The sequence below is a fragment of the Lutra lutra genome, chromosome 6, assembly GCF_902655055.1.
Source record: "Lutra lutra chromosome 6, mLutLut1.2, whole genome shotgun sequence".
Taxonomy (NCBI): Eukaryota; Metazoa; Chordata; class Mammalia; order Carnivora; family Mustelidae; genus Lutra; species Lutra lutra.
The window spans coordinates 138418421-138428610 of record NC_062283.1 but is presented as its reverse complement, the minus strand read 5'-3'; the positions used below and the strand labels follow the sequence as shown (position 1 = coordinate 138428610).

General features: G+C 48.8%; 2 long non-coding RNA genes across 2 annotated transcripts; one reads left to right on the top strand and one right to left on the bottom strand.

Moving 5' to 3' along the window:
- The first annotated feature begins 465 nt into the window (after positions 1-465).
- Positions 466-4145, top strand: LOC125102886 (uncharacterized). Its single transcript, XR_007128220.1, has 3 exons — positions 466-641; positions 1572-1629; positions 4081-4145. It is a non-coding gene; the product is annotated as an uncharacterized LOC125102886 (long non-coding RNA).
- A 1266-nt stretch (positions 4146-5411) lies between these two features.
- LOC125102887 (uncharacterized) lies at positions 5412-7256 on the bottom strand. The gene is made up of 3 exons (XR_007128221.1): positions 7075-7256; positions 5695-5734; positions 5412-5592 (listed from the first exon to the last, which is right to left on the bottom strand). It is a non-coding gene; the product is annotated as an uncharacterized LOC125102887 (long non-coding RNA).
- Between the last annotated feature and the right edge of the window lie 2934 nt (positions 7257-10190).

The window sequence follows — 10190 nt, the reverse complement described above, 5'->3', positions numbered from 1 at the left end:
GCAAAGTAGAGAAGACTCTGCCCAAATACCCCCATTTGCTGTTGACTGAGTTGCATTTAAATGGGCTCTCCTTGGGGAGTGGGGGGATGGGGAGCTGGGGGATGGACCCTGGGGAGGGCATGTGTTGTCATGAGCCCTGGGTATTCTAGAAGACTGACGAATCACACACCTGTGCCTCTGAAACCAATAATACATTTTAAAAAATGGCCTCTTCTTGGTGGGGGGGGTGGCGCTTTCCAGTTGGCACGGCACGTTCACAGAGTGCCAAGTGCGGGCTGGTGACCCAGGCAGGTGAGCGGTCCTGAGCGTCTGCAGAGTGTACTCCTCGCTCTAAAAAGCCGCCCGCCGAGGTCCTCCCCAGGAGCAGACGGGGCAGTCTTTGAGGGAATGTGCGTCAGCCCAGCTCATCTCCTCTTTGGGTCATTGCTGGTCATTCTCCCAGCACCATGGGTTCAGCTATGGTCAAGGAGGAGGCTCTCCCGGCCCTCTTGTTGCTCCTCAAAGGGGCACGGAGACATGAGAACTGAATACATCCGCATGGGTGCTGCGCACCTGGGCTGCAGGTCTTCCCGGTGGCGTCCTGCTCTGGGAGGTGGCTGGGGAGCAGCACTGGGGAGAGGAGCTGCCTGAGGAAGAGGCTGGTGAGGGAACCAGGGAGATTCTGACCGGGAGGATGTGGGCCCCTGAGTGTGTGTGTCTACAGCTGTCTAAAACTCTTCTTGTCCCTTGTTGACGCCCACAGCTTACCCTTCGTCCAGACATGCCTTCTTGTGGGACACTTTCCTGTCCATCCGGGTCTGGGTTGGCTACACGGCCTGGCGCTCTCTTGGTCCCCTAAGCTCATGGGTCTCAGACCTGAGCGCCTGGAGCTCTGCCCCTGCCCCCCTGCTGGCCTCCTGAGATGCATGTTGTTGCATAAGGAGAGCCTCCCATATTCACCTCTGTATCCCTAGCTCAGCACAGGCCCAGCAGGTGATGGTCATTCATCAAGTATCAGTTCCATGAAGCAAAGAAGGAAAGGAAGAGGGATGGGGAGGGGAAGGGGGAGGAGGGGAAGGGGGAGGAGGGGATGGGAGAAGGGCAGGAGGAGGGAAGAAAGTGGTGGGGGAGGGGAGGAGGAGAAAGGGAGGAAGAGGGGAGGGGTGGTGGAGGAGAGGGAAGGGAGGGGGGGTGAGAAAGGGAAGAGGGGGAGGGGAGGAGAGGGCGGGAGAGAAGGGGAGGAGGTCGCTGAGGAGGGGGAAGGGAGGAAGAGGTGAGGAAGAGGCGGGAGGAGGAGGGGAGAAGGGGGAAGAGGATGAAAGAAGAGGGGGAGGGGAGAAGGGGTTAGGGGTTAAGGGAGGGGGAAGAGGAAGGGGGAGGAGGCTGCAACATGGACTAAAGATAAAGGATGAAACTTGAGACTCCAATTTGTTTTGCCCAAGAGCCCTGAGGAGTGTTGAAGGACCCTGGCTATCTAAAGAAAGCATGTGGGTTGGAAGAGCTAGACCTTTATCCCAGTTTCGCCATCAATCCTCATTTGACTTTGGGCTGTTTAATAGAATTCCTGAAGCTTCATTTTTTTTTTCCCCCAGATTTCCAATGAGGACAACTCCAGGAATTTACAGATGTGTGCTGGAGTTCAAATAAGATGTGGGTAACATAGCTATAAAAACTCGGTGCATGTTGCAAATTGCAAAAAAAAAAAAAATTGCATGTAAGTTTAGAATAAAGTGAATTTTCTTTTAAAGATTTTATTTATTTGACAGACAGAGATCACAGTAGGCAGAGAGGCAGGCAGAGAGAGAGGAGGAAGCAGGCTCCCTGCTGAGCAGAGAGCCAGACATGGGGATCAATCCCAGGACCCTGGGATCATGACCTGAGCCGAAGGCAGAGGCTTTAACCCACTGAGCCACCCAGGTCCCCCTAGAATAAAGTGAATTTTATAAAGAACCTCAGAAGTCAAACTGGTAGCTCAGGGACAGAAGATTCATCTATCCCCTAAAGGAGCTGACCAAGTGCACTTTTTCTTGCCTTTAGCATTTCCTGGGTGAGTCACATGATGTCTGAGATCCCCAAGGCATTGAGAGTCCCGACTGCCCTATGGGAAGGGGATGCAGGAAGAGCAGAGCCATGTTTCCCTTGACTTGACCTCTCAGCCAGAAACATGGGAAACACACTCTACTGGACTCCCCGAAATCCTCCCTTGTAAGCATTTACAGCATCATGGGTGTAGGAACAATTTCACAAAAAGAAAACTATCAGCACAGATTCTAGGTTATCACCAACACACACAAAATTGGAACCGGAAGACCTTGATATCAAGACAATGATATTCGCCCCCACCCTCCTGTCCCTTCTTCCAGATCTTTCCCTCTCTGACAAATCTCACTCCCACTTCAACCCTTTCTCTGTAGATGACTGACCTTGCCTCCCACATCACAGAGAAAACAGAGGTCAAAAAGCAGGGGCTTTCGAAGCTTCCTGTGGCCCACCATCCACCCCACACACAATGCAGTGACTTGTCTCCATATTCACCCCTCCCACCCCCCACTTCACGAGAGGACATGTTGTCTTCGTATGATCTTCATTCTTCCACCTCTGTTTGGAATCTTACCCCGTCTCCTGCAGAATTCCATTCTATCAAAGAAACCTTTTCCTCTGTCTTCCGCCTCTCCTTCTCTACTTGATGTTTCTTCTCAGACTACCAAGTGAACCCACACAGCACTCTAAGTATTGCTCTGTTTTTCTCTTTCCCTCAGGAGCCACACTTCTGTTATTTGCTTCTTGGTCTTCCATGTCTTCTTTTTGCTCCTTAACCCACTATCATTTGTCTTCTGCCCTCGTCACTCCACAGAAATTGCTTTCACTGAGGTCAACTCTTTCCTGTTCCTCCGTATCTCTGGTTTCCCAAAAACTACTACCTCCTGTTTCTCCTCGCACCCCCTCCTCAGGTCTACGTGTGGGTTCCACATCCTTCACCCTCCCCTTACCTGAAAGACTTTCCCAGGGCTCTGTGTTCAGACTTGTTCTCACTCTACACACTCTGCTTTGGGGATCTCTCCTTCCGTGTGACAGTTGCCATCTGTACTGGGTTGAATAGTTTTGCCACCAAATTTATCCTTTCCCCAGAACCTCAGAGTGTGACCTTATTTGGAAATGGGGCTGTTGTTGATATACTTAGTTAAGGTGAGATCATACTGGAGTAGGGTGGTGTTCTCATAAAAGAGGGAAAAAGGGGCACCTGGGTGGCTCAGAGGGTTAAAGCCTCTGCCTTCGGCTCAGGTCATGATCCCAGGGTCCTGGGATTGAATCCCGCTGTGGGCTTTCTGCTCAGCAGGAAGCCTGCTTCCCTTCCTCTCTCTCTGCCTGCCTCTCTGCCTACTTGTGATCTCTGTCTGTCAAATAAATAAATAAAAATTAAAAAATAAAAGAGGAAAAAAGACACAGAGATGGACACAGGGAGAACCCCGTGTGACAGTGGAGGCAGAGACTGGGGTTGTATGACTTCAAGCCAAGGACCACCAAAGATTGGTGACACCATCAGAGGCGCAAGGAGGCAAGAAGGGATCCTTCCCTAGAGCGTTCAGAGAGAGCATGGACTGCCACACCTTGATTTCAGACGTTTGGTCTCCAGAAATCAATGTATCAGTGGTGCTGGAGTCTCTCTGAAGGTTCTATGGCAGAATCCTTTTTTGCCTCTTTCCAGCTCTGGTGGTTGCTGGCAATCCTTCGCTCGCAGGTGTGTCACTCCAATCCAATCGTTGCTTTCATCATCACATTATGTTCTCCCTGGTTGTCTGTTTCCAAATTTTCCTTTTCTTATAAGAACACCAGCTATATTCGGTTAGAGACCACCCTAATCCAGTCTGACCTCATCTTAACTCAATTACATCTGCAAAGATCCTGTTTCCAAATAAGGTCACACACATAGGTTCTAGGTGGACATGAAGTTTTTGGAGGAAACTGTTTAACTCAGCACAGTGACTTTTGGCTACAAATTCTTCTCTATCTTTTGAATTGTGCATGTTAAATGTATTACTAGCCACTCACTAGGCACCTGATGCCTTTTGATACATGTATCGTGACCTTATTTAATTACAGAAGATTTAAAATCCCTAAAGCGAAGCACAGCATCAAGAACCAGGTGTTCAGCCCCAGGACTGCCTCCCCTTCTCTTTGGGCCATCACTGCAATAACTCCCAAGACCCTAAACTCCTAAGGGCAGGGCCCCTCTGTTTCCTGACCCACAAACCCCAGCATCTGGCTCTCAGTCAGCATTTGTTAAAGAATGAATATGTGGATGGGAAAAGTATTTGTTTTAGATTTTAATGCCAAGAATCATTTTAAGTACTGGCATATTTAGGCATAAAGAATGGTAAATAAGGGGCACCTGGGTAGCTCATTCGGTTAAGTGTCTGAGTCTTGTTCTCAGTTCAGGTCTTGATTTCAGGATCGTGAGCTCAAGCCCTGTGTTGGGCTCCATGCTGGGTATAAAGCCTACATTAAAAGAAGAAGAAGAGGGACACCTGGGTGGCTCAGTGGGTTAGAGCCTCTGCCTTCTGCTCAGGTCATGATCCCAGCGTCCTGGGATCGAGCCCCGTATCCGGCTCTCTGCTTAGCTGGGAACCTACTTCCTCCTCTCCCTCCTGCCTGCCTCTCTGACTACTTGTGATCTCGGTCTATCAAATTTAAAAAAAAAAGAAGAAGAATGTTAAATGAGAAAGATAAATGCTTTTAATATTCCTAAAGCCCCTTCTGTACATGATTTAATCTGCTGCGTCCTTGAGAGAGAAGCTTAGCCCAAGGTTCCTGCTCAAGTTCGTGGGGCTAGTGACCGGCTGCTTAGAACTCAGATGTCCTTGCTCCTGCTGGGGCTTCAAACCCCCTCTGCCTTTAACAAGCGGGTTTTGGTGAAACCCAGTCCTTCTTCACATATTCAACCCAGTCTATTGTGAAAGAAATTTCAATGAGAAAGAAAAGGCCGTATTTCTCTTTGAAAAATGACAAAAAGATACACTTGAAAACAAGAAAGTAAAATTCTAGTTTGACATGGGAAAGCCAAATGAAGCTTTTTTTCCCCTCTAGGCTAAAGGCTACCATTGGAGGGGCGCCTGGGTGGCTCAGTCAGTCAAGCATCTGACTTTGGCTCAGTTCATGATCTCAGGGTTCTGAGATGGAGTCCCACATTGGGCTCCCCACTGGGAGTCTGGATGTCCCTCTCCTTCTGCTCCTCTCCCTGCTCGTGCTCTCGGTCTCTCTCAAATAAACAAATAAAATCTTAAAAAAAGACTAACATTGGAATATATAGATATTAAACATTTAATATTTAAAACATTATTTATTTGACAGAGAGAGAGACGGTGAGAGAGGAGTGGGGGGAGAGGAAGTATATATGTTTGTATAAGTACATGTAAAACCCTTGGGTCAGAGCATTTATATCTAGTTAGCTATCCCCTCCCTCATCCCACAAAATGTTGTATCAAAGCAGATAAACTCACAAAGCCTCTCTGACTCTTCTGTAAAATAGGCTCCTTCCTTCCGGTGATGGCATCTGTGGCGTCAAGGTTGCTAGAGAGAGCGCAGGATTCAACCTTCGGCTGTGTTCAACGACCACTGAGAAGTGAGAGGTACAGACGATAAAGGTCAACATTGGCTAGGAAAGGTGACTGACAATTTATATTGTGCCTCCACATTTTCCGAGTGTAGTTTAATGACCTTTCTCAATTTTCCAGTAATTCCTTGGTAACCTCGTTAACTGTTAAAAAAAAAAAAAAAATCAATCAGGGGCGCCTGTGTGGCTCAGTGGGTTAAGCCTCTGCCTTCGGCTCAGGTCATGATCCCAGGGTCCTGGGATCCAGTCCCACATCCAGCTCTCTGCTCAGCAGGGAGCCTGCCTCCCCCGCCCTCTCTGCCTACTTGTGATCTCTCTGTCAAATAAATAAATAAAATCTTTAAAAAAATCAATGAAATAAGACAGTAGACGCTCAGCTGTGATGTCAGGCTGAAGTCTGTTTCCCGGCTCTATACTGATACAGATTTTAGATGTTTTCACCCCGAGGCGATGGCACTGTGATGACAGCGGGCTCTGTCAGGAAGTCTCCCTCCGAGATCTGAAAGTGCTCTTTTTTTTTTTTTTTTTTTTTTTGCTCTTCGAGCTCTCAGGGTCCCTCCGTTAAGGAGATCTGAAGACCAGAAGAGGGGTCAGGACTGGGGAGAGGGCAAACCTTTGCCAGGAATCTGGGCCTTCCACATTCCCTTTGCCGAAAGACCCACACAAAGTGTGGTTGATTCCGAGGGAGTGTGGGGGGTGGGGGAAAGTGGAGGGGAAAGAGCGCGGCAGCCGAGGTTATGGGAATAAAAACACCAGAGGCCTTTCCCTGGACATCAGTATTCAGGATGCTCATTAGCCAAATGGACGGATCCTCCCCTCCCTGCACCCCCCACAACCCTCCCCAGAGACAGCTGCAGGCCTTTACCCGTCTGGCCCCCAGGGTGGGCGTGGCTTAGGAGGCACCGGGGACAGTCTGGGGTCTCCTCCCCACCCCCTTAATTATCAGACCGCGGCCGGGCTGCACACGAGCCTTTATTTGCCAGGAGGGAAAAAGAGGAAAAGGTCGAAGTGTGAGAAGCAAATCCATTACTTGCCTCAAGCTCATTCTTTTAAGTAGGCGAGGAGCCCAATGGCTTCTGAAGGAATTCCAGGGACCGAGAGCAAGAAGCTTGCTCTGGGGGTCCCCTGTATGAGTTGGTTGGGGTTACCTTAATCAATCATCACAACAGGGCCAGCTTAACGAACAGAAACGTGTGGTCTCGCAGTTGGGGAGGCTGGAAAGTGGGGATGAAGATGCGGGCGGTATTGGTTCCTTCTGAGGGCGGTGAGGGGGCATGTGTTCCAGAACTTGCTCCTCGGCTTGGACATGGCTGTCTCCTCTCTGGGTCTCTCCACACTGTCTTCCCTCCGTGCACGTGTCTCCAAACGGGAGACCAGTCGTACCGGATCGGAGCCCGCTCTCATGACCTCACTCATACCTGACGGCCTCTGTCAAGGCCCAGTCTCCGGAGAACGTCACGGCCCGAGGCACTGGGGGACAGTACCTCAACGCAGGGATGTGGGGGGACACAGATCCCCCGTGAAGTCCTCCCACCCCCGACTGTCCACGTCACATGTTTCCTCCTGCCGCCTCACGCCGTGTCCCCCTTCCTCCGCTGCGGGGCTTCCGGCTCCACCTCCCCACTTCCGGCCGCGGGGATCGCGACACCACACGCTTTTTTACGGCTCTTCCGGTTTCCTCTCTTTCCCGCGCTGTCCTGGATGATTTCTCCTGTGTCGGCAGCCCGTGAAGCGGGGGAACCTCTCACTTCTCTGACTTCCTCTGCACCGAGGTGATCTTCACCTTCGTTTCTCTCCCACTCTGTAACCTGCTCCCCGAACGCGGTGTGGACCTTGGCAATCGCAGGAAGCGAGTACCCACCTCTGAAATCTGGAAGACCAATACCGGCTTCGGAATCCACTCCCAGCTCTCCCTCCCATACACCCATCAATCCTGCTCTTGGGCCTGACCAGCCCCTCCCCCCATCCATTTCTCATCTCTCAGCTCCCTTCTAGCTCCTTCTCCTGCATACCATATGCATATGCTGTCCAGTGAAGTCACCACTGGCCACATAGGGTTATTTACATTTAAATAAAATTTAAAAATTCAGTTTCAGGGTCATCCTAACCACATATCAAGTGCACAATAGGCTCACGTGGCTAATGGCAGAACAGCAGAAAGTTCTATGGATGATACCGCTCAGGATCTCTCAGTTGTCCCTTGAACTAATTTTTTAGGCACTAGCATCCTGCTGAGTAAGTGAATAAACGCTCAGGAATTTGATGTCTTCATCTTTTCCCTGCATCTTGACCAACTGATGCGTAGAGGTGAATCGGTCCTATCACCTTCCCTGTTCTTGCTTATACATCTGACTGATGTGCACAGCTGGAAAAGTTACTCAGCAGGGTATCACGTCATGATCCTCATCTATAAAATGGGGGTAATAGTGCTCATAAGATGATTGGAAGGACTGAACGAGATAAGGCCAAAAGGTGTTTAACATATTTGGCAAATAGCAGCTCAATATTTATTATTATTTTTATTATTATTATTTTTAAATTTCAAACCTCAGTTGGAGTTTCATGTTGTCATCTGCCTCCCTATCTTTCCCAGTAAGTGCATCCCCACCCTTTCCTACTCCTAAAGAGACATTTTATTTTCTATTTTTAAATTTAAATTCAATTAGCCAGCGTACAGTACATCATTAGTTTTGGATGTAGTGTTCAATAATTCATGCATTGCATATGACACCAAGTTTTCATCCCATCGCGTGCCCTCCTTCACACCCATCACCCAGCTGCCCCATCCCCCTGCCCATCTTTCCTCCAGCAAACCTCAGTTTGTTTCCCAGAGTTTAGAGTTTCTTTTGGTCTGTTTTCTTCTCTGATTTCTTCCCCATCAGTTTTCCCTCTCTACCCCGATAATCCTCTGCACTATTCCTTATGATCCACATATGAGTGAAACCATAGGATGATTGTCTTTCTCTGTTGACTTATTTCACTTAGCACAATACCCTCAAGTTCTATCCACATCCACCTAAATGGTAGGTATTCATCCTTTCTGATGGCTGAGTGATATCCATTGTGTATATAAATCACATCCCAAAGAGACATTTTATTTTATTTATTTATTTTTAAAGAATTTATTTATTTATCTGACAGAGAGAGATTACAAGTAGACAGAGAGGCAGGCAGAGAGAAGCGGGGCGGGAAACAGGCTTCCTGCTGAGCAGAGAGCCCGACGCGGGACTTGATCCCAGGACCCTGAGATCACGACCCGAGTTGAAGGCAGCGGCTCAACCCACTGAGCCACCCAGGCGCCCTAAAGAGACATTTTAGAAGCTCCTCTACTTTGCATTTTACCTACAACATGTCAGTGGGAGATAATTTTCTTTGCAGTTAGTAATTCTTTGTAGAATAAGGCAGATCTGCTTTAAGGTGGTGATTTTTAGTCTCTAAAACTTGTGGTAATTCCCTCTTTTAAGATAAGAAAAAAACAAGATATGATTTCTGGAAGTGTCTCTCGGTAAGGTACAAGATCAGTTTCTTGAGGCTCCTACAACACATCACTACAAATCTGGTGGCTTAAAACAACAGACATTTATTCTCTTAATTCTAGAAGGTAGGTAGTGCCATGCTCCCTCCAATGGTCCTGCTCTGGTGGCTCCGGGTCAGTTCTCTTTGGCTGAGGCAGCATCACTCCCATCTCCGCCTCCATGTTCGTGTGGCTTCTTCTTTTGTGCGTGTCTGTGTCTACCCCTTTCTATCTCTTATAAGGACACCCAGCACTGGGATTGGGGCCCCTTGTCTTCTTTGTACTGGGATTATTATTTGTGGAGACTAAGTGATCATGTAGTTTGGTCAATGCCATTGAAAGAAGAATTTATTGCTCACATCTCCCAAGAGAAGGGGACCATGCCACTCAGGCCACATGGGGAGCACCAGGTTTGGTTAGGAGGCAAAACCAGGAGGGACAAGCAGGAGAGGAAATCCTAGGTCCAGCCTTCAGTGGAGTTTCTGTGGGAAAGCCAAGGCAGGCAGAGTAAATGTTTTAGGATTCGCTCCTTTGAATGGTTCTGGCAGGCTGTGGCTCTAGGATGGTCCCCAGGCTGGCACATGGCCCGGGGTGATTTGGGGCGGGAGAAACATTGGCTTGGTGTGTGAGTTGGATAAGGAGGTGGTTGGGGCTGTAGACTGAGGATTGCTTTGCATGTAAAGGGTATAATCCTGGGCAAATTGTTATCATCTTTAGGAATTAGCTTGCCCCAGGGGTGGGGGTCTCTCCCCTTCTCTGTGAGGCCCCCAAACGCCAGAGCTTTGAGAATACAGCAGATAAGAAAATACACTTACTGTATTTGGGCCTGTGATGAACCGATGCCAAATACAAAAATACACCTGGTTAATCCTGGTTAATCCAAGATCACCTTGTGTCAAGAGCCGTAACTTTGTTACATTGCAAAGACCTCCTTTTTCCAAAGAAGGCCAAGTTCACAGGCTCCAGATGGATGTATCTTTTCAGTGTAGGGATGATGGGGGGCACTCTTCCACCTCTCACGGGTGCCCTACTAAACAAATTCCTCTCAGATACCCCCTCCCAGTGTCCCACCCAGGTCACCTCCTC